This window comes from Vulpes vulpes, chromosome X, assembly GCF_048418805.1.
Source record: "Vulpes vulpes isolate BD-2025 chromosome X, VulVul3, whole genome shotgun sequence".
Taxonomy (NCBI): Eukaryota; Metazoa; Chordata; class Mammalia; order Carnivora; family Canidae; genus Vulpes; species Vulpes vulpes.
In genome coordinates this window covers 20,326,066-20,352,306 of record NC_132796.1, presented here as the reverse complement: position 1 = coordinate 20,352,306, position 26,241 = coordinate 20,326,066, and the positions used below count along the sequence as shown (strand labels likewise).

At 38.4% G+C, this 26,241-nt stretch overlaps 1 protein-coding gene across 3 annotated transcripts in view; it reads right to left on the bottom strand.

Moving 5' to 3' along the window:
* Positions 1-26,241, bottom strand: part of POLA1 (DNA polymerase alpha 1, catalytic subunit) — a 310,773-nt gene that overhangs the window by 127,567 nt on the left and 156,965 nt on the right. The window contains exon 35 of one of the 3 annotated variants that reach the window (XR_011998276.1): positions 13,897-14,025. The exons of the other annotated variants lie outside the window; for them this stretch is intronic. The gene's annotated coding sequence lies outside the window, so the exon portion shown is untranslated. The remainder of the gene's footprint in view (positions 1-13,896; positions 14,026-26,241) is intronic. 3 annotated transcript variants of the gene reach the window in all.

Here is a 26,241-nt window from a genome sequence, read left to right as displayed (position 1 = left end):
CCAACTCACTAGGTCTCAGGATAATGCCTGAAAATTAGCATTTCTAACAAGTTCCCAGGTGATACTGCTGCTGCTGGTCTGGGGACCATGCTCTGAAAACCACCACTCTGAGGTACAGAATGGGCATTGGGAATTTAACACAGCTCCCCAAGTGATTCTAATTGTGTAGTAGTGGTTGACATCCTGTGTCCATATTATTCTCCTTTCTTGTTCAAAGACAACTGGTTGTTATCTCCTGAAAAATGAATTTCATAAAACTTGTCTCTCAACTTTCTCTTTCAATAGTCACTCTTTCTTTAGATACTGTTGATGTGCCTCTCTTTTACTCTCTCCAAGCTCTCTATACAGCATTAGAATTAGCAAAGCCTCAAACCTGACTTAATTCTATTAAAAGAACTGACCAGTTCCTAGTTGGCTTACATCATGTATGCAGCTGAGTAACATTCTTCTTTTAAAGAAACCAATAAACAAAGAATCTTATTCTAGCAATAACAATACAGCCCCTATAAAAGGAACACAGAATTTTAGGAGTGCTGGTGAAAAGAAGGTCTATGAAAGAAAACACAACTATGCTTTTAACTTTGACAAGTAGTATGAAATAATGTATTTGAACCCGAAATGTTAAAGTTGGGAAGGGACTTGAGAGCTCTAGTCTAATCCTTCATCTTCTATCTGAGGAAAATAAGACCCAGAGAAAACAAATTTCTTATATGTTGTCACAGCAATTGGCTGTGGGACCACCCGGGTCTTTGAACTTCTAGCCCAGTACCCTTTACTCTCCACATCTATTTTATTTAGTGTAGGAGCCAGTAACTGCACATGCTTCTTGAGTACCTGAAATGTGGCTAGTCCAAATTGAAATGGGCTACCAGTGTAAAATATAAAATTTCAAATACTTAGTCCAAAAAAATATAAAGTTCTTATTTTTAACATTCATTATAGATTAAAACAGTATTCGGATATAATGGGTTAAGTAAAAATTTTTTGTTATGCTATTAGCAACTCTCTCCTTTTTTTTCTTTGCTCGGTTTGTTTTTAAAATAATCTGTATTAAGTAATCTCTACACCCAATGTGGGTCTTAAACTCCTGACCCTGAGAACAAGAGTTACATGCTCTACTGAGCCAGCCAAGTCCCCTCTCTCTTCTTCTTTTTAAAAAACTAGAGGGGCACCTGAGTGGTGCAGTTACTTAGGCATCTGACTCTTGGTTTCAGCTCAGGTCATGATCTCAGGGTTGTGAGACAGTCCCAAGATGGGCTCTGTGCTCAGTGTGGAGTCTGCTTGAGACTCTCTCTCCCTCTCCCTTGGTCCCTTCCCCTGCTTAAGACTCTCTCTCCCTTTCCCTCTGCCCCTCCCCACAGCATACTCTCTCTAAAATAAATAAATATTAAAAAATAGAAGTGTATCATACCCTTCTTAAATATGTTTTCCTTAAAAGTGGAGGAAATTATACCCTATAAAGTACATATAGACCTGTGATATTCTTTTTAATGTCTGCACAAAATTCTACTGTATGATTATAATACTCAATGAATCCTCTTTTGATCATCAGGTTTTCAGTCTATTATCAATGATGCAAGGAATATCCTTTTACAATACCTTTGACAACACCTGCAAGTAACTGTACATCTATAAGGAGAGATACCCAAATCGGAACTGCTAAACCAAACGGCATATTCATTTCAAATACTGACAGATGTCGCCCAAGTGTAGTCCAAAGAGGGCACACCAGCTTTCATACCCATCAACAGTGTATGTGAGTATTCCTTTCTTCACACCTTTACCTGGACAACCTACTATTTAACTTTTGGATTGGGGGATCCCTGGGTGGCGCAGCGGTTTGGCGCCTGCCTTTGGCCCAGGGCGCGATCCTGGAGACCCGGGATCGAATCCCACGTTGGGCTCCCGGTGCATGGAGCCTGCTTCTCCCTCCGCCTGTGTCTCTGCCTCTCTCTCTCTCTCTGTGACTATCATAAAATAAATTAAAAAAAAAAAAAACTTTTGGATCTGTCATTCTGATAGGTGAAAAATGGTATTCATTTGGGTTTCTGAACTTAAGAGTAAGCTTGGGTATCTTTACCTGTGCTTATAAGTCATTTACATTTCTTTTTCTATGAGCTAATAACTGCCTGTTTCCACCCTTTACCTATTTTTCTACTAGGCTATTGGTCTTCTTTGATTTGCAAGAGTATTTTTTTTTAAATATTATTTATTTAGGGAGGGGCTTTTTTTTTTTTGTATTTATTTATGATAGTCACAGAGAGAGAGAGAGAGAGAGGCAGAGACACAGGCAGAGGGAGAAGCAGGCTCCATGCACCAGGAGCCCGACGTGGGACTCGATCCCGGGTCTCCAGGACCGCGCCCTGGGCCAAAGGCAGGCGCTAAACCGCTGCGCCACCCAGGGATCCCCTAGGGAGGGGCTTATAGAGGGAGAGTGAGAGGGAGAAACAGACTCCTCACTAAGTGGGGAGCCCACTATGGAGCTGGATCCCACAACCCTGAGCTCATGACCTGAGCCAAAGCCAGATGCTTAACTGACTGAGCCACCCAGGTGCCCCAAGAGCACTTTATATGTAAAGGAAATCACATTTTTACTTGTTACATGGGTTGCAAATATTTTCTCCAGTTTACCATTTTTCTTTTGACTTTATAGTACTTTATTTATGTGTGTATGTATAATTTTCAACTTGCAAAAACTTTATTTGTAGTCAAATTTACTGATATTTTCCCTTCTTGAATTCTAAACTGCATTGTTTCAAAAAGTCTTCCCAAATCCAAGATTATTAAAAACATCTATCACTTTTATAGTATCAATTTTTGGACAGATTTTAAAGTAATCTCTATACCCAATGTGGGGCTAAAACTCACAACCCTGAAATCAAAAGCCACATGCTCCACTGACTGAGCCCGCCAGACACCCCTATAGTTTCATTTTTTTAAGTTTTCACTTTAATTCCAGTTAGTTAACATACAGCATTATATTAGTTTCAGGTGTACAATATAGTGATTCAAACTTCCATACATCACCTGGTGATCATCACAACAAGTGCACTTCTCAATCCCTATCACCCCACTCTTTCCCCTCTGGTAATCACTTTGTTCTCTATAACTAAGATCCTGTTTCTTAGTTTGTCTCTTTTTCTTTTGCTTGTTTTGTTTCTTAAATGTCATATATGTGTGCAATCATGTTGTTTGTCTTTGACGTGTTTTGCTTAGCATTATATACTCTAGCTCCATCTATGTTGTTGCAAATGGCAAGACTTCATTCTTTTTCGTGGCTGAATAATATTCCACTGTATATATGTGCCAGATCCTTTTTATCCACCCATCCATTCATCGATGGACACTTAGGCTACTTCCGTATTTTGGTTATTGTAAATAATGCTGCCATAAACATAGGGGTGCACGTATCCTTTTGAATTAGTGTTCTTATATTCTTTGGGTAAATACCCAGGAGTGTGATTTCTGGATCCTATGTCAGGTCTATTTTTAACTTTTTGAGGAATTTCCATACTGCTATCCACAGTGGCTGCACAACTTTGCATTCCCATTAACAGAGCAGGAGGGTTCCCCCTTCTCTACATCCTCACCAACACCTGATGTTTCTTGTGTTGTTGATTTTAGCCACTGTCACAAATGTGAGGTGATATATCATTGTAGTTTTTAAAAAAGCTTTATTTATTTATTTATTTATTTATTTATTTATTTATTTATTTATTTTTATCCATTTATTTTTAAAGACTTATTTGAGAGAGAGTCAGAGAGACAGACAGAATGGGGGGAGGGGCAGAGGGAGAATGCTCAAGCAGACTCCCGGCTCAGTGCAGAGCCTGACACAGGGCTTGATCTCATGACTCTGAGATAAAACCATGAATTAGACACTCAACTGACTGAGCTACCCAGGTGCCCTGATTTATTTGAGAGAGAGAGAGAGAGAGAGAGAGAGAGAGAGAGAGAGAGAGAGCAGGAGCAGGGAGAAGGGAGAAGGGAGAAGGGAGAAGGGAAGAGAGAGGGAATAAGCAGATGTGCACTGAGTGCAGAGCCTGATGTGGCATTCCATCCCATGACTATCAAATCATGACCCCAGCTGAAATCTAGAGTCAGATGCCTAATGGACTGAGTGACCCAGGTGCCCCTCTCACTATAGTTTTGATTTGCATTTCCTTGATGGTAAGTGATGATGAACATCTTTTCATCAGTCTATTGGCCATATGGATGTCTTCTTTGGATAAATGTCTGTTCATGTTAGTTTCATTTTCTAAGTTTTTGACCCATATGGATTTAATCTTAGTGTAAGGAGCAAGGAAGAAATTCAAGTGTATTTCTTCCTCAGATGACTATTCTCTACTGATATGAACCACCCCTTTATAAAATACACAACACAACTTTTAGGTCTAGTTCTGGACTTTCTATATTGGCTCCATTAAAATGAGGAAAGCACCTCAACATTTTAATTACCCTAAACTCCTATAACTGGCAGTAGGTCATCTTATTTGTACGAATTTTCTTGTGAATTTAAAAACTACAGAAGCTTTAAGTTTATGGATAAACTTAGAGGATAATCCTAGCCAAGAACAGAATATATTTTTCCATTTACCAAAGTCTTCTTTTAAATCCTTCAGTTAACATTTATAAGTTTTATATATATATATATCCAGCACATTTTCTGTTAAGTTTATCCCTAGGTATTTAATCTGATTAGTCATAATCATAAATGGTATTTAGCTTTCATTACATAACTGGTTGTTGTTAGTATAGATCAAAACTATTGAGTTTTAATATTAATGATCTAACTAATGACCTTATTAAATTCTTTTGCCTGTGGTAGTAGTTTTTTTATTTCATTGGGATTTCTGAGTTTACAGGGATTCGTAAATAACAATCATTTCCCTCTTCCCCTTCCAATTTTCATATATTATTTTTCTTGTCTAATTACAATAGCTACCATTTAATTTTTTTTAGATTTTTAATTTATCTATTCATGAGAGACACAGAAAGGGGGGGGGTGCAGACATAGGCAGAGGGAGAAGCAGGCTCCCTGCAGGAAGCCTGACGTGGGACTCATTCCTGGGACTTGAGGATCAGCCCTGAGCCAAAGGCAGATGCTCAACTGCTGAGCCACCCAGGTGTCCTCAATAGCTACCATTTCAAAACCTAAGATTTATCAACATTTTCATTGGGCTGCCTCTAGCATCAGATTTCCCAGTAATCTAGGGCTGTGGAACCAAGAACTAAGCCACCAAAGAATCTCTGCAACTAGAAGAAATAACTGTTAAAATCACTATGGGGGAGGGAGGGTGGTGGTGATTAAAATCACTAGAGGTGAAAAAAAATACAATCAGTACAGACCTATGGCTCAGAATGCCTAAAACTTTGGGGCTGAATTTAAGGATATTAAATGGCTGAATAAATACTAAAATGGTTCCTCTTATATTTGGAGAAATAATCCTTTTCTTAGAAGCTCCCTTCCCTAATATGGTTTTCTTATTCAATCACTTCGCCTAGACCTGCCTCTAAAAAAAAAAAAAAATCAAGTTGGAGGGATCTCAACTTTGGGGTCTCGGTCTCTTCTTCTACAAAGAAGGGTGTTGTATTCAGCTAGATGGTTGTAAGGTCTGTTCTAGCACAAGAATCCTCTAATGCTATGACACAATTAAAAAAAAAAAAGAAAATGAAGTTCTTCTCCATAAGCCTTCATGACTTATCCATGACTGAGGTTAGGATAATATACACATGTTCCCATCACTGAAAACATTTCTTCTTAAATAAATCTCACTATTCCACCATTATTAATCACATCATTACTGTTTTAATTAGACCACTTTGTTGGTGAGTAGTGTACAATGGTGAATGCCTGGGATAGTGGTTCTCAAAGCACGGTCCCCAGAGCATCAGCATCACCTGGGAACATGTTAGAGATGCAAATTCTTTTTTTTCTTAAAGATTTATTTTTATTTACTTTTTTGGGGGGGAGAGGCAGAGGGAGAGAGAGTTCCAAGTAGACTCCACTCTGAACGCAGACCCCACACAGGGCTCAATCTCACAACCTTGAGATGATGATCTGAGCCAAAAACCAAGAGGCAGCTGCTTGACCAACCTGACACCCAGTGCCCCAGAGATGTCAATTCTTGCCCCCACCCCACCCAAAACCTAGAATCAGACAACTCCAGGGGTGGTGCCCAGGAGTCCATGTTTTAGTAAGTACTCCACAGTACGGCTAAGTGGGTATGTATTTATAAATAAGTTTAAGAAGTAAAAATCATGAGGCTAAATAAATAGCACACTCTATCAAGTTATGAAAACATAAAGAGGTCACACTGAGGTAGAGTAGTGGAATGACAGAAAACAAAAAAATATATATATATTATCAGCTGCTAATGCTGGCATTTGCCTGTTATGTTACTCTTCTTCTCAAGACCAAAACATTCTATGCCCTTCTGAATACTTAGATTACAAAGGATTTTTTTAAAAGATTTTACTTATTAGAGAGAGAGAGAGAGAGAGAGAGAGAGAGAGAGAGAGAGAGAAACACAGGAAGAGGGGGAAAAGCAGGCTCCATGCAGGGAGCCCAACGCAGGACTCGATCCTGGGTCTCCAGGATCATGCCCTGGGCTGACGGCGGCACTAAACTGCTAAGCCACCCGGGCTGCCCTACAAAGGATTTTAATAAATATTTCCAGGGCCTACACTTCAAAATAGCAAGAGGCATAAGGAAAGAAGCCCTGAAAAAAATATCATCCATCTTAGCAGATGTTTTCATGTGTTATTGAAACAGGTTCAAAGAAAACTTTATACTTAGCTCCCCAGCTCTCTTGACCTTGCTCTGAGTCTTCTAATGAGCCCCCAAATCCATTTTTATGCGTCACCCATCTGCAGCAAGCCTGATGTGCCTCCCACAGATGCTGAGATGATCTCAGGCATGCCTGTCCATTCGCTAGTCCACTGCCCTACTTGTGATTCCACTCTGGGGCTTAAGAGACGCTTCTAGGAAAAGATTCTCTTTAGCTCACCTGATGTTTTATATAATAAAACTAAAGAATTGGACTTCACTCCACAAGTACAGTCACTGAGTGTTCCTCAAGGAAAGCAGAAAATGGGGCTGGAGTGGGACATTAATTTACAAAGAAAATAAGTCTCTAATCAACTCTCCTATCCTGGGAACATGCACAGAAGGCCTTGTATATTAAAAGCCAACAGAGAAATTGAGATTTCTATAACTGGAATTCAAACTGTTATCAGGGAAGGAAAGCTTCTTGTAACAGGTTGGATTTTATGAACTCTGTGGAAGTGAGAGAAAGGCTAAGCTACTATGCAAAATGGCCACAAACCTGACATACATTACCTAACACACAAAAGCCTCTTGTCAAGGTGGTCAAACACTTGAGGAATTTTCCATACCAACATGAAACGATGAAGATTCTCTATTCCACTGCTACATGTACAGCATCACTAAAACATTAATGATCATAAAGGTACGTGGTACAGGTATCTGGAGCAGGGATATAGCTATTCCTATGTCAGGCAAACTGATCTCCCAAGCAGAAAGAATTCATCCTTCATCTAGTCCAGCTTCTATCCTAGCTGCCTATACTATGATCATTATCAAAATAGGATTTAAAGTTACTTTTAAAGTGAGGGACGCCTGGGTGGCTCAGCGGTTGAGCATCTGCCTTTGGCTCAGGGCATGATCCTTGGAGTCCCAGGATCAAGTCCCACATTGATCTTTCTGCATGGTGCCTGCTTCTCCCTCTGCCTATGTCTCTGCCTCTCTGCATGTCTCTCATGAATAAATACGTAAAATCTTTTTAAAAAGGAAAAAAAGTCACTTTCAATGTGAAAACCCAACAGAGCTGCATTTTTCACATGTTTGTATTAATTACTTTCTTCTAATAATTAAATTTAAAAATCAAATAAATAAATTGAACACTTTGTACAGGCAAACAACATGCAGAACCTATATTTAAACATAGTTTCAATTCTATCTCTTGGGGAATGAGTATTTTTATCAGGAAGATCTGGAATGCAAGAGAATGAACATGACTTTAGGGGCCAAAGGTTCACATGTGTTAATATTAAGTATATTTTGAGGACAGAGGAAAGAAGAGAAGAGGAAGAAGAAAGGGAAACAGAAGGGCAACCATAGGCCAGTCCCTCAGCCCCTGCAGGGCTGGGATCCTATCACTTAGCTCTGAACCCCTATGGCCTAGAGTGGGGTCTGATGCACTTAAGGAACTGAAGAAATGGTTTTTTCCACTTTAAACTGATAGAATTAAACTCTGTGGTATCAAGATTAGTTTAGATAGCTGAACACTCCAGCTTCCCGCAGCCTAGGATGCTTGTGAGAGTCCCAAACCCTTTCCCTTGCAGGAGGCAATAAATCCCTGTGGCAAAACAGAAAGGCAGGAGCCAGCTCAGTGCTCTCCTCTTACCTCACTGCTTCAGGAGCAATGTACCTTGGGCAGGCCCTCCTTCCCTAGGAGCCTTTGGGTGTGCTCACCTCAGGATACTGCAAGTAACACGTACCCTGTCTCTTCTGTGGGATGTTCCTCTAAGCATTGTGTGAGCCCAGTGTCTTTAACTGCCTTAAAACTATAAAGAATTGTGAACAAGTGCAATTTCCATAAACACACATTCAGGCCTTATTTCCCAAATATACAGCCCAGTATTTGTGGGCTTTTCTTCCTGAAGGGATATTTAAAATATTTCATCAGCATGCTGTGAAGCCATAGCCTAGTGATGGATTACTTAGGAATTATGATGGGATCCACTTGATTTGAAAAGTGGAAAACAGGGTACCTTCTCTGTCCTTTTATAGTGGATGACTCAATGGTGATGGTATCACTTAAACACTGAAAAGATAACCAAAAGTATGTTCTCTTGGTTGATGAAAGATAAACACCAAGTAAAATTACATTTTTTGAGACATTATGCTTGAAGTTAAAATTCCATCATCCACTTTCTTGTGGGGAACCAGGCTTTTCTTCTGGAAATCAGACTCATCAGAGAATTCAAAAACACCATTATTCTCTCATCTCTTCTCTTGAGGCTTCTCAAAGTATATGAATTCGGGAAGTAATGCCATGTCTCAATTTTTTTTAAGAGAATGAGGGGGATTGGAGGGGCAGAGGGAGAGTGAGAATCTTAAGCAAGCTCCACACCCAGCACAGAGCCTGATACAGGGCTCCATATAACCATGAGATCATGATCTAAGCTGAAATCAAGAGTCAGACACTTAACTGACTGAGCCACCCAGGTGCTCCCACATCTCATATTTTTAGCCCCAGGTGATTTTAAATTCCATTGTATAACGAGCAGTTTACAAAATATGTTAGAAATATGTAAGCCTGATCTGAAAGCTCCAATACAATCCAAAACATCCTCTATGATGACAGAGGAATGAAAACATGAGAACACAACCTTCCACTAAACAACCAAAATGACTCTCCCTGTTTGCTTACAAAGAGAAGCAAGCCCAGCATTATTTAACCTTTTCCCTAACATGGAAAAAATTAAAAAGCACTTCACTTATGAATTTAGCAGACTAAAAGTAAGCCTGGACTGGAAATGCCACAAAGAACTGCCATTATGTTCATAATTCAACTGTGTGTTATTCAATGCAACCTAAGGGGCAGCTTTTATAAAAGTACAAAATATGAACTACATATTTTTGAAAGGTCATGGGAACACTAGGAGACAAGAATAAAGTGAATTAATGAAAAATGAATTCAGTGCAGATTTTTACATTAGAAGCCAAGGTTAATATTTTTTTTAAAGATTTATTTATTTGAGAGAGAGAGCATGAGCGGGAGGGGCAGAGGGAGAGGGAGAGAGAATCTTAAGCAGACTCCAAGCTGTGTGAGAAGCCTGATGCGGGGCTCAAACTTACAACCCTGAGATCACAACCTGAGCTGAAACTAAGAGTTAGATGCTCAACTGACTGTGCTACTCCGGTGCCCTTATAGTTTCTTACTAATAAAGTACCATTGATCTCTCAGAAATGGTGAGTTGTAACAATAAAATAAGTTGCTAAATATTTCATATAACTGGTTGGATTTTTCCCTCCACAAGGCATATAAGAGCGTCTCTTTTCCCTCCATGTGTATAATCTGTTGTTTGCCTTAAAAATGTAGTTCTCTGAAAAAGCATTTTCCTTCTTACTAAGAACCTCAGTGACTCAACAGCTAAAAAAGTGGAACCTATGAGAGCTGAAAAAGATTTAGTTTAACATTAAATTGTATTTTCATTACCATTAAAAATATATATATATTTTTAAGATATATATATATATTTTCAAGATCACTATAAATGTTAATGTAAATTACTGCTTTAAAAGAGTATAGATATATACTTTTAGATAAAATAAAACCTCATACTTTATTTTTAAAAATGCAGAAAGTCATTTCAAGTAGGAAACTAACTTACATTCTTTCTGAAGAACAATCACATTAAATTAAAACCTCAAGGCCAAAGGGATGCTAAGGAAAGACCAAGTACTTGTAACAGCATTAGGGAGCCAGGAAGCATGGTACAAATGAGACTAGAATTTACTAAGTAATTTTAGGTTAAAGAATACAGATTCGAAGATTATCTCCAAGCTAAAAACTTCATGAAATAAAAACAAAGAGTGTAACACCCTAACTCACTGAAAACTGAATGATGTCCTATGAATATTTTTAAAAACACACCAAACTGCAAACGGGGGGGGGGGGGGGGATGAATCCTTTTACTGGTTAACCTACTAAGATCTCCAAGAAAATACTGAATACATGATATAATTGGGTAAAAATTAGAAATGCCAAAATGGTTAAATTACTTACACAAGTTTCAAGAAAATCAAAACAGTTTGAGATACTGATACTATATAAAACAAATATGAACAAATGTGAAATTAACAGCTCAAAATGTTTTTTGTTTCTTTTAGCCTCATAGGCAATCAGCTTCCAATCAATAATAATATTTTAAAACAAATGAAATAATTATTTCGTCATTAAAGTAGTACATTTGGGCAAATCTAGTCTATTTTACTAGTCTATTTTAAAATAATTTAAGAAATAAGTATAAAGATAAAAAATCTTAATATGCAGTTTGGTAAAGTTCAAGTCAGTCTTTGAACAACACGTTTATCTATCCAGTAAAGCTTGTGTTAATGCGATGTAAGAGTTTGGCAAATTCAACTTTAATGGAGCATAAAAGTGCTTTTGCTTGAAAGTGAGATCATTTTTAAAAATTCAAAGCATGATCACTTTTTCTTTTTTCGTAGGAACAATCTGATACAAGCAGCAAAGCTTAAATAAACTAGAAACATTTCAAATGATCCATAAAGGATTAATAAGCACTGCAGGAAGTCCTATAGGCTCAGCGTATACATTTTCCATCTTTTCCCCCCATGATGGGCATGATATGAAATTCTAAACAGAAGTGAAGTTTCAAAGTACCTGAATGTTAAAGGGCTCTCGTGCTGAAGTGAAAGGTTGCAACTTAGGGCTCTCTAATTTGAAATAAATAAAAATCATGATGGTATTAGGACAAGAATCATTCAAATTTGGACATTCAATTAAAAAGGTCTTCTTACTAAGGATAATAGCCAGTGGTCAGAAGCAAAAGTAAGGCAAAAGGAGTAGTGGTAAGCTACAGGCCACTAATATAACAAGAACAAAATGACAGCTATTATTTTGGCAGAGATAATCTATGCTGAAACACAAAACACACGCACACAATTTCTTTCAATACAATTTTCTTGTCTTCCCACTGACTTCTGTGATTACCACAGAAAGCAGGGTTCTAAACACATTTCTCAATTGAATCCTCAATCAATAATAGTAAAAAATTCAGGTGGAAGATATGGGAAAATGCATTATGGTATTAGTAACTGTTTGCAAAATAGGCTGAACTTATCAATATGCACAGAAGTTGATAAGAAGAAACCGCAGAAACCTAAAACAGATATTTTTGTCACCCCAAAGCTAAGTCACATTGCCTGTGTTCATGAAATTGAAATTCTGCTCATTTTGAGGTTGAGCAATCTTCCTTCCTGATCCTCATAACTACTAATTCTTCAATAATAAATATACCTCATAAAAAATTTCCTGCTTTAAATACAAAGGTAAACAGCCACCCAAAAGTACAAAAGTCTATTTTCTATTAAAGATAAAATGGTAAGTTTTCTTATCTGTAAACATAATTACAACTCTGCAAAGAGTCTTAAGGTGAAGTCAGTGAGCCCATGGCTTTTTTGTAAGCGCCTGGGTTTACTACTGGGGTAAACACTGTGGCGGGGAGTGAAGGGGAAGAAGGGAGAGGCGAAAATATTCCTTATTTTTTTACACAAATTTTAGGATGTGCATATTTTTCAACCTCTGGTGTTTTAATAGTTCCTTGACAGAAGCATAAATTATTCATGCTACTACAATGAGATTTACTTTCTGAAAATAAATGCAAATAGTAAATGAGAAGAGTGACATTTAACAATACCAATGAATGTTGGGATCAACAAGAGAAAAGCTTAAAAACAGACAAACAAAAAAAAAGAATTTGTCTCAAGTCAACAGTCTTATGTGGGAGTACAACTGTCAACCTTTCATGTATCAGCCATTCCTGAGAATATAGAGGCTCCTTACTAAGGCTCTGGCTATTTTATTGCTAATTCACATTAACATTAGCAGATGGGTAAAAGAGATACAACTGAGGCAATTAAGACTTCCACAGTGATAAATTCAATCATTTACTGAACACCTATTTTGTTCTCCGAAGTTTCTAGTAACTTGATAGAGTGGGATGCAAAGTGTCACTCTTAAATGAAAGAATCTTCCTGAAAAGGGTGTGTGGAGTTTGAATCAGAGAAGCCCAATTTTATTTTTTTTTAAACTAGAAGTCTTTCTTTCTTTTCTTTTCTTTTCTTTCTTTCTTTCTTTCTTTCTTTCTTTCTTTCTTTCTTTCTTTCCTTCCTTCCTTCCCTCCTTCCTTCCTTCCTTTCTTTCGTTTTTTTAAAGATTTCATTTATTCATGAGAGACACAGAGAAGGAGTCAGAGGCACAGGCAGAGGGAGGAGAAGCAGGCTCAAGGTAGGGAGCCTGATGCCGGACTCGATCTGGGGACTCCAGGATCATGCCCTGAGCCGAAGGCAGATGCTCAACTGCTGAGCCACCCAGGTGTCCCAAGAGAGGCCCAATTTTATTTATTTGTTTTTTTAAAGGTTTTATTTATTTATTCATGAGAGACACAGAGAGATAGAGAGGCAGAGACACAGGCAGAGGGAGAAGCAGGTTCCATGCAGGGAGCCTGATGTGGGACTCGATCCTGGGTCTCTAGGATCAGGCCCTGGGCTGAAGGCGGTACTAAACCGCTGAGCCACCCGGGCTGCCCGAGAGGCCCAATTTTAAATCCCAACTCTCTAGTGTGTTGTCCTTCTAATATTGGCTAAGTTTCTTACTACAAGATTCAGTTTCACGGGCAGCCCCGGGTGCTCAGTGGTTTAGCGCCTTCGGCCCAGGGTGTGGATCCTGGAGACCCAGGATTGGGTCCCGCGTCGGGCTCCCTGGAGCCTGCTTCTCCCTCTGCCTGTGTCTCTGCCCCCCCGCCCTGTGTCTCTCATTAATAATTAAATAAAATCTTTTTTAAAAAAAGATTCACTTTCATCTGTAAAGATGGAAAAAATATCACCAACTTATGGTTGCTACAAGAATTAAATGATACCATGTATGCAAAAAAAAATGTTTAGCAAAGTGTCTGACAGCTTAAAAACTACTAGCCTTTCTTCTTTCTTCTGCTTTCTGGAAGTCTACAACCACAGAGGGAACAAAGTTATTTATCAAATAACTATAAGAGACTGTATTAAAGAAATTGTGGGAGAAAAGTTATACATTTGAAGTTCTCTAGGAATTCAAAGAGAAAACAAACCTTCCACAGTTGTAACATCAACAAAAGGCTTCTCACAACTGAGATGGACTTGGGTCTTGAAGGTTGAGGAGACAGATAGCAAGTGGCCAAGGACAATCAGGGCAGTTGTGAAGAAACAAGAGGGTCTGTCTGGAGGAATAATGATTTGGACAGTGTCAAGGAATGGAAGAGCATGTGGGGAGTGAAGGCTGGATTATATTATGTCTCAAATGCCAGAATAAAAAGTTGGGCCATAATTTTACATAGACTTAATTAAACCACGGCAGCACCCATGAGTATATATAAAGCATGTCTATTATATTCTAGAGTAGACCATAGAAGAGGAGACCACTAAAGTTAAAAAAAAAAAAAAAGGTCCAAATCAATTTGGCTTATAGGCAGTATTACCTAATCCACAGAAGGCAACCACGATTAAAACATACAGAGTTCCAGAAAAAACACATATGAAAGCTGAAAATTCTAAAGAAATGATGAGTTATCAAGTACAAAGCTTAAAGAAATAAGAGAGAGAGAGGAGTGCTATTTACAAATACTCAAAAGAAAACACGGAGGAAGGTGCTTGAATTCATTGAATGTACACCACCAGTGTGTAGCAGGCAGTGAGGCCTAGAACAGAGAGAAGAATGTTTAGATCACCCATGGGGAAAAACTTCTGAATGTCGAGCTCGCGAGGATGAGAAGACAGCCCAGCAAGACATTGCAGCAGTCCCATTAATGCAAAATATTCAAAAGATTTTCAAAGCACAGTGGCAGAAAGATAGATCTTTCAAGATGCAGTGTTTTCGCCTGGGTGACCCGCAGACGACATGTTAGTTCTACAATTTATGACTTTTGGATTAAAGCTAGAAGAGGGGGGTGTCCTTCCAGACATGGAGAGTCCTTAATGATAGCACAGCTACAAAACTGCACAGTGATCAAGAGTTACTGAACTAAGAAAAACCTCGGCAAGTACTCCCTCAATTATTTCGGCCCTTGGGCATTTCGATGGGAAACTACTCATTGATATTATTCTTTTTCCAACACTCATTTTATAGAATATCAAGACAGAGTCAAATGTTGACTTACTATGGTAAATAGAGGGGAAAAAAGCCTGCTTTGATTTCCTTTCCTTTATTACCACCTTGGTTTTGTGTTTTAGAATGTCGATTATGTTTGAGAAGAGGGTGGAGGATGAGTGGGGGAGCATGCTCATCCCTTCAATGAAGACAAAAGAAAGACTGCTATTTCATTCTGCTGTGTGGGCTACCCCCCACCTTAATTTTCTCAACATCAAATTCAACTGTGACTTTCCACAGGGTCCTGAAAAACGTATTATATTTTACTTGTTATTCTAAAAGAATTAGAAAGCAATTATAGGGAAAGGATAAAAATAGGGCAAAAATATTTTTGTGTTTTTAGACCAGCTAAAATTTTCAGAGTTGAAAATGATTAGAGAGGCAAACTGTTAGGTATTCAGAAGGAAAATGTGAATGTTTTCCCAAAGGCATTATTAACAATTAATAATCATTACACTGGTGCCTTGTTTACCTGACCTTGTGTAAATTCAGCAGCCTGGTAATTAGACCCATATTTTGCACATTTGTATATTTCCATGCATAGATTTGACTCATTCATTCATCCATTAAAATTTGCTTGACAGACGTAGATGAATAATCAAGCTACAATTTGTATTTACTGGATTATAGAAAATTGCCCAAACTGTTAAGTTCAAGGAAAGCGCATTCTTGTCTCTCTCTTGTGACTGATGTAAAAGCAATTACACATCAGAGGATTGCCCCAAAGCTCTCAGAAGAAGTGGCACTGCTTTTGCAATCTGGGGTCTTTAACGGTATCTTTTTTCTGAACATAGAGACTGTTTAAAGATTAACCCTAACAGAGGAAAGAAAATATCCCTGTGCAAGTAAGTTTATCATTTAACTCATTATGCTATAATTTCACATTAAAAAGCAATGTGCTAATCAACTTGTACATCCAAAACAAACAATAATGCAGCTTTATTCCACTATATGCAGTGGAAGTTCTGAAGATGAGAAATAAGCAACTTTTGGGGGGACAGGTGTATGATGAACACTCCACTCCTACTGTTTAAAAAAAGATCAACTCTCTCCCTACTAGCAATCAATGAGAAACAAAGCACCGTAGGATTTATTAATGTATTTTCATGCAAAGAAGCATAACACGTTTTAGTGTTACCTGCTCCCTCAATCTTGATAGCCAGCACTAGCCAAACATGCTGTCATGTGGAACTGTATTTTACACTACGGTATTTTGTTTTGCTTTTGCAGTCACTAACCGAACCATCGCTAATACACGTTTTCTGGTCCAAGGTACGGTACTTCTTTTACACAGCTGAAGATACAACAATTTTGCTGTCTTAAATCCATCTCTTCAAACTGCTTATTTTGATTGTCTACCATAGAAGAAAAGGAATGATTCCTGACTTTTTTAAAAAGTGTGTGTGTAACCAAGCATTATCAGATTTTTAAAACCTCTTACATCATAAATCAAACCTTAAGAAAATAAAGATGTAACTATATATTTTATATAATCTTTGTTATGGACATTTAGCTCCACAGCTGAAAAAGAAATAAGGATTGCTTGGAATCTGTTTTCACAAACATTATGCTATCATTTGTGCAGTGCATAATGTGGCTTGAAGGAGATTCTCTGGATAGGCAACAATTAGACATTATAAGAACCTTACTTATCAATTCAACAAAGAGATTCCCCAAACTTCCAAAACATGCATCTGCTTCCTGTAACATTACCAAAACCTACTTTGTTTCTTCCCTACAGTCCAAGTTTTCTTCCTATAAAAACAACAACGTGATGGATGTCAACCATTAACTTCTGTAATGATGGCCTGAAACCACCTGAAAGATCACCAAAGAACCAGGTAAAGCATTCGTTTAGAAAATGAGTTGTTCTTACAATCCATATATTTATCAACATAGAAATGGGAATGCATATGCTACTAGTATGTGTGACTTCACATAAAGCTGAGTGCCTGCTGAGTCCATGGCATTGCAAGAGGTGCCCCAGGGGTCTCATATCAAGAAGACCTGGTCCTTGTAGTTTAATATGATAAAACAACTTTGAATTGAAAGCCTAACACAAAAGCTATTTACCTCTCTGCTTCAACAGAAATAATGGGCAGGGAGAGTACTTCCATATGATCTTAAAATGGAGGGGACTACTGCCCTAGGAGTCTGATGGTACTCATACAAAGCTACTACCCAGTGTGTGCCTTTGGGTGGATTCCCTTTTCTTTTGGGTTTATTATCTGTTGGGTTGCTTGTCTTTTGCACTGTTCCAAGTAGTGCCAATTGCATTTCACTGTATCTGTTTAAAAAAAAAAGGAAAGGGGGAGGATGGAATAGTACAAAAGTATAGCTGTTCTATCAATTATTAGTTATGATCTGACAAAAAATGTCATCTAAACTCATGTCCATTTCCTTGCTCTAGTTTATTCCTACAGAGTTGCTTTTACCACCAACTTCAGAATGGAAAGGAGACATGGCATTAACTACTGTCCAAAAATATTTAATTCTGTATCACAAATTAAAGTCATCTGTTAAACTTGAATATGATGAGCTTTTTGAGGCCCCCTACAGAAGTTTAGATTTCACATTCTATCATCAGTCACTTCCCTACTGATTTTCCCTAACACGTACATCGCAAGCACCACTGAACACACAATGATCAATAAACACAACAATTCTCTAACAGGAAGCAAAAGCCACCTAGAACCCATTACTCTTCTTCAAGAGTATGTGTATGCTAGAGGTAGGAAAAGAGCACACAAAAGCACAAGTATACATACACGCAGTGCTAGGGGCTTCTCAAAAAAGTACATCTGGATATTAAGTTCTGCTGTTAAAAGGAAAAAGACATGAGCACCCAGTTGTTAAGAGAAGCTATGCAAACAGGAGTTTGAAAACCAGTTATGCTGCTAAGCCCATTTCCTGGTCATGGTCTGGCAGGAGTGGGGGTGGGGGGGCAGGGGCAGGAAGGGTACTATCAGAGAACAGGAAAGATCAACACCATACTTTTGGTTCAAGATGCCAGGACATTTTTAAGGTGAAAATATGGTGTGTCTGTGTGCATGTGTGTGTGTAATGCAAGAGTGACTTTAACTTTGGGAGATTACTAAGGTGCTTAAAATGTAAATAGTGAGAGATTCAAGACGACGTTCCAAAAAATACCATCCATTAAGCACAGTCATTATTAATAAAAAGTCAGAATTCGCTACTACATTAAACATTAAACACTGTACCCACAGTCTTTCTGGAGTTTCCCAACGTCCCTCCTTTGTTCAAATCATCAAGTCCTGTGTCTGCCATGTCCCTGGCACTGTGCTCTGCTTTGGGGACGTGAAGCAAAACACAGCCCTACACAGCACAGTTGGGAGTTCACAAGGAGCTCCCGGTCTGTGAGGAAGAGAGCTGCATAACTTGGCAGTAGGGGTGCACAAAGGGTTACAGAGCCCACCGGAGGGAGGAAGCTGTCCTTCCCAGGTAGCGGCTGGCACAGAGACCATGCCACTGAAGGTATAAAGAGAATTTCATGAAGTGGGCCAGTATGAGTGGTAGGGTATGTTCCCAGGCAGAGGAGATAGCAAGAGTGAAGGCAGGGAGGGAGGAAAGCATGTGGGATCTTTGGGGAACACGAAGTCGTCCTGCAAGGAGGGTGGAGGGCCTGTGGGAGACAGTGAGAATGGAGATGAGGGGGCAAAGGCTAGCCTGGGAACTAATCCAACACTAAAGAATTTGGTTTTCATCTGTAAGAAATGAGAATCCACTGAGGGTTAAGTTGAATGGTGACGTTACCAACCCTCTTCTGGAAAGGTAATCCTGGAAACACTGTGAAGAATGGACTAAAAAGGCAATGGGGCCAAAACAGGAAGATCAATTAGAAAGCTAAGTACAAAATAACTAAGAACTGAATTTGAGTAGTGGGAATGGAGGAATAGGCAACACACAACACCATGTCAGCCAACATGGGCAACCTGCAGGCTTCTCTTAGCATGAGTTGGGACGTACTGGAGGACATCCCTCTGTGTAACTCACAAGATTACCATGAGACACAAATCAACAAAGGCTATGAAAGTGCTCTGAAAACTGCAAAGCATTGGGTCATGTACAATGTATATTTAAGTAATGAAATACTCTCATTTTAATCCTACCTCTGTTATCCGGTCCTACAAGGAGCACTAGCAAATGTAGCCTAGGGACTGTCCCATTTATCTTACTGTAATTTAATTTTTGAAATAAAAATTGCATATATCTAAGGTGTACAGCATGATTTGATATACATAGTGAAATGATGACTATAGTCAAGCTAATTAACACATCTTCTCATATAGTTACCTTTTTGTGTGTGTGTGATGAGAACATCCGAAATCTACTTAGGAAATTTCCAGTTTCTGACATGGTATTATTAACTACTGCAATATGCCTTACATGAGATCTCTATGCTTGTTCACCCTATGTAACCAGACGGTATCCTTTAACTAACATCTCTGTCCTATTTTGATTTTTGGGTCCTGCTCATGAAGTGCTAGGCCTGGGAAAAACTATCCACCTCCTACAGATGATGGCAAGTTGGGAGCTATTCAAAAAGAGACTATGGTGAGTCACAGTCACGACTGGGAGGGTGGTGACAGGACTGCATATCACAGATCCATTTTCAATTGTTATCAAGAGCATAACTCCTCAGCATATACAGGATCAGATGATGTCATGAAATCATTATATGGAAGATCTCCTAGAAGAGATACAGGGAAGGTGACATTTCTATACACAAATACTCCTAAGCCTAGGTTTATACAATCATATCCACAACAGAGAAGAGATAAGGTTGAGCAATGCTAATTACCTACCATTTGTCAAGTGTCAGCAATATACCCGAAGACTTAACAAGGATGGTAAATTCTCATGAAAAATGTGGAAATATTAAAGATGCTATGGTGTTTTTTTTTTGCTTTAATAGAATTATTTGGGGATCACATTAGAACTTACTTTGTTTTAGAAATCTAACTCCCTTCTCATTTATAAGAACATATTTAACTTGATATAGGTGTGAAAGCATGTAGTTATTTTCTTATATTCACATCTTCACATATAAACTATGTATAGAAATCATACATGTCATAAGAATCATTTAGTTTATACAAGTCACACTTAAAATACTTCATGGTTGTTATTACGTTACATTAGAATTAACCAATATGTGTTTTTTGAAGAGTTTAGTAATCGCATGGGGGAATTTCTAAAAGCACCAATGTCCTTGTGCACCCTCAGAAATTCTAACCTAATGTGCCAGAGTAGGCTAAACCATCAGGTACTCTTTTTAAAACTATACTCAGGTGATTCTAATGAGCAATCAAGGCTGAAATCCACTGTCCTTGCCTAATACAGAGACAAGTATATAATAAAGAAGTGGAATTGCCTGGCTGGCTTAGTTGGAGGAGCATTCGATTTTTGATCTTAGAGTTGTAAGTCTGAGCCCCATGTTGGTTGTAGAGATTACATAAAAATAAATAAAATCTTTTTTTTAAAAAAGAAAAATGATGTGAAGAAAAATTCCAAACAGCATTCTCAGAAGGTTCTGTTGTGGCTTTAATAGAAAAATTTTAAATTTTTAAAAAACATTTACTTATTTATTTGAGGCGGGGGAGAGGGGCAAAGGGAGAGAGAATCCTAAGCAGATTCCCCACTGAGTGCAGAGCCCAACGCAGGAACCAATCTCAAGACTCTGAGATCATGACCTGAGCTGAAATGGTCATGATCATTTCATGCGCCATCCAGGTGCCCTGATAATTTTAGAATTTTTAAATGGCTACAGCAACATTAAGATTTCTAAGATGCATGTACTTGATTCTCATATAGGACTTGAGTCTGTACTATCTATCCTCATTTACTAATAAGGAGTATATTAAAATTCATTGCTTCATTTTTTTCTCCTTTAAGTAGCTTCATTGTTCTAATAAAAACAATACACACCACTTATGAAACCTTCAAAAAAACAAAAAGCAATATAAAAAACAAAAATCACCTGAACTTTTCACCAGTCATGATTTTAGACATATGGTAAATATGCTTCTAGAAATTTAAACACATGCATGCACACACATGAATTTCACATTAGTGACACTACAATTTATAAGCTCTGTTTAAAAACTCAGCACTATTATATAGCCAAATATTTGAGTCAAAATTACAGATTTATACAATAAATTTTAAGGACTGAATATTAACTATGTATTTATGTAGGCTATTTTTAACATTTTCATGGGCCCTCAGTATTCTTTTGAGAACCAAAAGGTCACCTATGATTCTTTGAACTACAGAAATATCAGAATAAAAAATTATATAATTGTATTTTCATATACTAAGAAATACAATTGGAAAACAAAGGGCACCTGGGTGGCTCAGTGGTTGAGTGTTTGCCTTTGGTTCGGGTCATGATCCCAGGGTTCTGGGATCAAGTCCCACATCGGGCTCCCTGTGGGGAGCCTGCTTCTCTCTCTGTCTAGGTCTTTGCCTCTCTCTCTCTGTGCTCTCATGAATAAATAAAATCTTAAAAAAAAGGAAAACAAAATAAAAATGCTTTCCCCAAAATGAACTCCTTTGGTATAAATCCAACAAAGCATATATAGGATTTGTATCCTAAAAACTACAAAATGCTAAGGAAAGAAAAAAAGTTCAGATTTATATAATGTAGATACATACCATGTTCATCGATTGGAAGACTCAACATAATAAAGATGCCAATTCTCCCCAAAGTAATATACAGACTTAACATTTCTAGTAAAAATCCCAGCAGGAACTTTTGTTGATCAGGGCAAAACGACTCAAATTTTATGGAAAGCCAAAGTACTAGAAGAGCTAAAAGATTTTTGAAAAAAATAAAATGGAGGAATTGCACTACATAAGACTTTCTATGAAACTATAGTAATCAAGACTGGTGTTAGCAAAGGAATAAACAAAGAATACAAAAACAAATGTGGAGAAACAACAGTCTTTTCAGTAAGCAGTGCTGGAACAAGTGGACTTACATAGTCTAAAGAAAACAAAACAAAAACCTTGTCCTAAGCATCATCTTATAAAGAAATTAACTCAAAATAGATCACAGATCTAGATGTGAAATGAGTTCAGAGACATAAGACCAAAAAGCATGATCTATAAAAGAGGAAAATGATATACTGGACTTCATCAAAATTTAAAAGTTTTGTTCTGTGCACAATTAAAAGAATGAAGACAAGCTAGAGACTGGGAGAAGTATTTGCAAATTACATATCCAACAAAGACCTCTATCTAAAATATATAAAAAACTCAAAATTTAACAGTTAGGAAATAAACAATCCAAATAAAAAATTGGGAAAAACTTGGGACACTTCACTTAAGAGGATAAAAGAATGGCAAATAAACACATGAATGGGGGCTGCTGGTTGGGCATCTGCTTTTGGCTTGGATCATAATCCCAGGTCCCAGGGTCCTGGGATCAAGCCCAGCAACTGGCTCCCCGCTTGGTGGGGAGTTTCCTTCTCCCTTTCCCTCTGCTGCTCCCTACCGCTTAAGCTCTCTCTCTTTCTGTCAAATAAATAAAATCTTTGAAAAAATAAACACACGAATGGGATGAAAGATGTAAGGATGAATGTAAAACCACTAACCATCAGGGAAACACAAATTAAAACCATGAGACACCACCCACACCTATTAGAATGGCTAAAATAAAAAATCCCAACAATACCAAGAGCTAGTGAGGATATGCAGAAAGTAGAACTCTCATACACTGTTTGTGGGAATGAAAAATGGCACCACTCTGAAAAATAGTTTGATGGTGTCTTTAAAGAGTAAATATACATTTAACATACTAGCCAGCAAGTCTGCTCCTAGGTATTTATGCTAGAAGAATGAAACACACACTGGGAACCTTTCCCCTAAGATCAGGAACAAGACAGGGATATCCACTCTCACCACTGCTATTCAACATAGCACTAGAAGTCCTAGCCTCAGCAATCAGACAACAAAAAGACATTAAAGGCATTCAAATTGGCAAAGAAGAAGTCAAACTCTCCCTCTTCGCCGATGACATGATACTCTACATAGAAAACCCAAAAGACTCCACCCCAAGATTGCTAGAACTCATACAGCAATTTGGCAGTGTGGCAGGATACAAAATCAATGCCCAGAAGTCAGCGGCATTTCTATACACTAACAATGAGACTGAAGAAAGAGAAATTAAGGAGTCAATCCCATTTACAATTGCACCCAAAAGCATAAGATACCTAGGAATAAACCTAACCAAAGAGGTAAAGGATCTATACCCTAAAAACTACAGAACGCTTCTGAAAGAAATTGAGGAAGACACAAAGAGATGAAAAAATATTCCATGCTCATGGATTGGCAGAATTTGTTTTTTATTTTTTTTAATTTTTATTTATTTATGATAGTCATCACAGAGAGTCATCACAGAGAGAGAGAGAGGCAGAGACACAGGCAGAGGGAGAAGCAGGCTCCATGCCCTGGGAGCCCGACGTGGGACTCGATCCTGGGTCTCCAGGATCGCGCCCTGGGCCAAAGGGAGGCGCCAAACCGCTGCGCCACCCAGGGATCCCGGATTGGCAGAATTAATATTGTGAAAATGTCAATGTTACCCAGGGCAATTTACACGTTTAATGCAATCCCTATCAAAATACCATGGACTTTCTTCAGAGAGTTAGAACAAATTATTTTAAGATTTGTGTGGAATCAGAAAAGACTCCGAATAGCCAGGGGAATTTTAAAAAAGAAAACCATAGCTGGGGGCATCACAATGCCAGATTTCAGGTTGTACTACAAAGCTGTGGTCATCAAGACAGTGTGGTACTGGCACAAAAACAGACACATAGATCAATGGAACAGAATAGAGAACCCAGAAGTGGACCCTCAACTTTATGGTCAACTAATATTCAATAAAGGAGGAAAGACTATCCACTGGAAGAAAGACAGTCTCTTCAATAAATGGTGCTGGGAAAATTGGACATCCACATGCAGAAGAATGAAACTAGACCACTCTCTTTCACCATACACAAAGATAAACTCAAAATGGATGAAAGATCTAAATGTGAGACAAGATTCCATCAAAATCCTAGAGGAGAACACAGGCAACACCCTTTTTGAACTCGTCCACAGTAACTTCTTGCAAGATACATCCACGAAGGCAAAAGAAACAAAAGCAAAAATGAACTATTGGGACTTCATCAAGATAAGAAGCTTTTGCACAGCAAAGGATACAGTCAACAAAACTAAAAGACAACCTACACAATGGGAGAAGATATTTGCAAATGACGTATTAGATAAAGCGCTAGTTTCCAAGATCTATAAAGAACTTATTAAACTTAACACCAAAGAAACAATCCAATCATGAAATGGGCAAAAGACATGACCAGAAATCTCACAGAGGAAGACATGGACATGGCCAACACGCACATGAGAAAATGCTCTGCATCACTTGCCATCAGGGAAATACAAATCAAAACCACAATGAGATACCACCTCACACCAGTGAGAAGTGGGAAAATTAACAAGGCAGGAAACCACAAATGTTGGAGAGGATGCGGAGAAAAGGGAACCCTCTTACACTGTTGGTGGGAATGTGAACTGGTGCAGCCACTCTGGAAAACTGTGTGGAGGTTCCTCAAAGAGTTAAAAATAGACCGGCCCTAGGACCCAGGCAATTGCACTGCTGGGGATTTACCCCAAAGATACAGATGCAATGAAACGCCGGAACACCTGCACCCCAATGTTTATAGCAGCAGTGTCCACAATAGCCAAACTGTGGAAGGAGCCTCGGTGTCCATCGAAAGATGAATGGATAAAGAAGATGTGGTCTATGTATACAATGGAATATTCCTCAGCCATTAGAAACGACAAATACTCACCATTTGCTTCAAGGTGGATGGAACTGGAGGGTATTATGCTGAGTGAAATAAGTCAATCGGAGAAGGACAAACATTATATGGTCTCATTCATTTGGGGAATATAAATAATAGTGAAAGGGAATAGAAGGGAAGGGAGAAGAAATGGGTAGGAAATATCAGAAAGGGAGACAGAACATGAAGACTCCTAACTCTGGGAAAGAACGGGGGGTGATGGAAGCGGAGGAGGGCGGGGGGTGGGGGTGAATGAGTGACGGGCACTGAGGGGGGCACTTGACAGGATGAGCACTGGGTGTTATTCTGTATGTTGGCAAATTGAACACCAATAAAAAAATAAATTATTAAAAAAATAAAAAAACAAAAAAAGAATGAAACACACACTCACACAAGCCCTATACACAAATGTTTATAGCAGCTGCACTCCTAATTGCCAAAAACTAGAAACACCTTTCAATGGATAAGTGGATTAAACAAACTGATACACACAATGGCCTAATCTTTAGCAATAAAAGGAACAAGCCAAGTGAAAGATGAGTCTTGAAGGCTGTGTATCAGAGGATTCCCAACTCTAAGATCTTGAAAAGACAGAGCAATAGTAATGACAACAGTTATGTAGCTACCAGAGTTAGGGGTGGGAAGAAAGGTGACTAGAAAAGGATAGCAAGAGACAGTTTTGGAGAGCAATGGAATTATTCTGTATCCTGATTGTGGTGATGGTTACATGAATCTATACAATATGCTAGTATTTGTAAAATGACAACGTCTGCTATAGACATAGGTACATTAAAATGGATGCATAGGGATCCCTGGGTGGCGCAGCAGTTTAGCGCCTGCCTTTGGCCCAGGGCGCGATCCTGGAGACCCAGGATCGAGTCCCACATCGGGCTCCCGGTGCATGGAGCCTGCTTCTCCCTCTGCCTGTGTCTCTGCCTCTCTCTCTCTCTATCATAAAAAAAAAAAAAATAAATAAAATGGATGCATATTTGAATACAGAAAAGTTAAATGATCGTTTTAAGTGGCTCAACACCTAGCTCTGGTTTCTAGAAAGCTGGAACAGTGAGCATAATTACTTGCATGCTGGAATTGCTGCTTATGCTCTCTTCATGATCCAATATAAGAAAGTAATGGATTAAAGATATCACTTTGTTTTCTTTCTCAAATCCTCATTGCTAAATTTTGTCTTGTGACAAAGTTCCAACAGAAATGTCAGAATTTTTCTCCAATGTTCTTTGTGGGAGTTGCCCTTAGAATTTCATTTTATATTTACAGATCAAGTACCTACCCACTCCTAGCTAAGCAAAGAAACACAGGTTACAAACTTTCATTTTACACATCTCTGAGAATGGCAGCACATTCACTATGGTGGCAACACATTCTCAGATGGAAGATAAGGCCAGAAAATATGATACTTTGCAACCAAA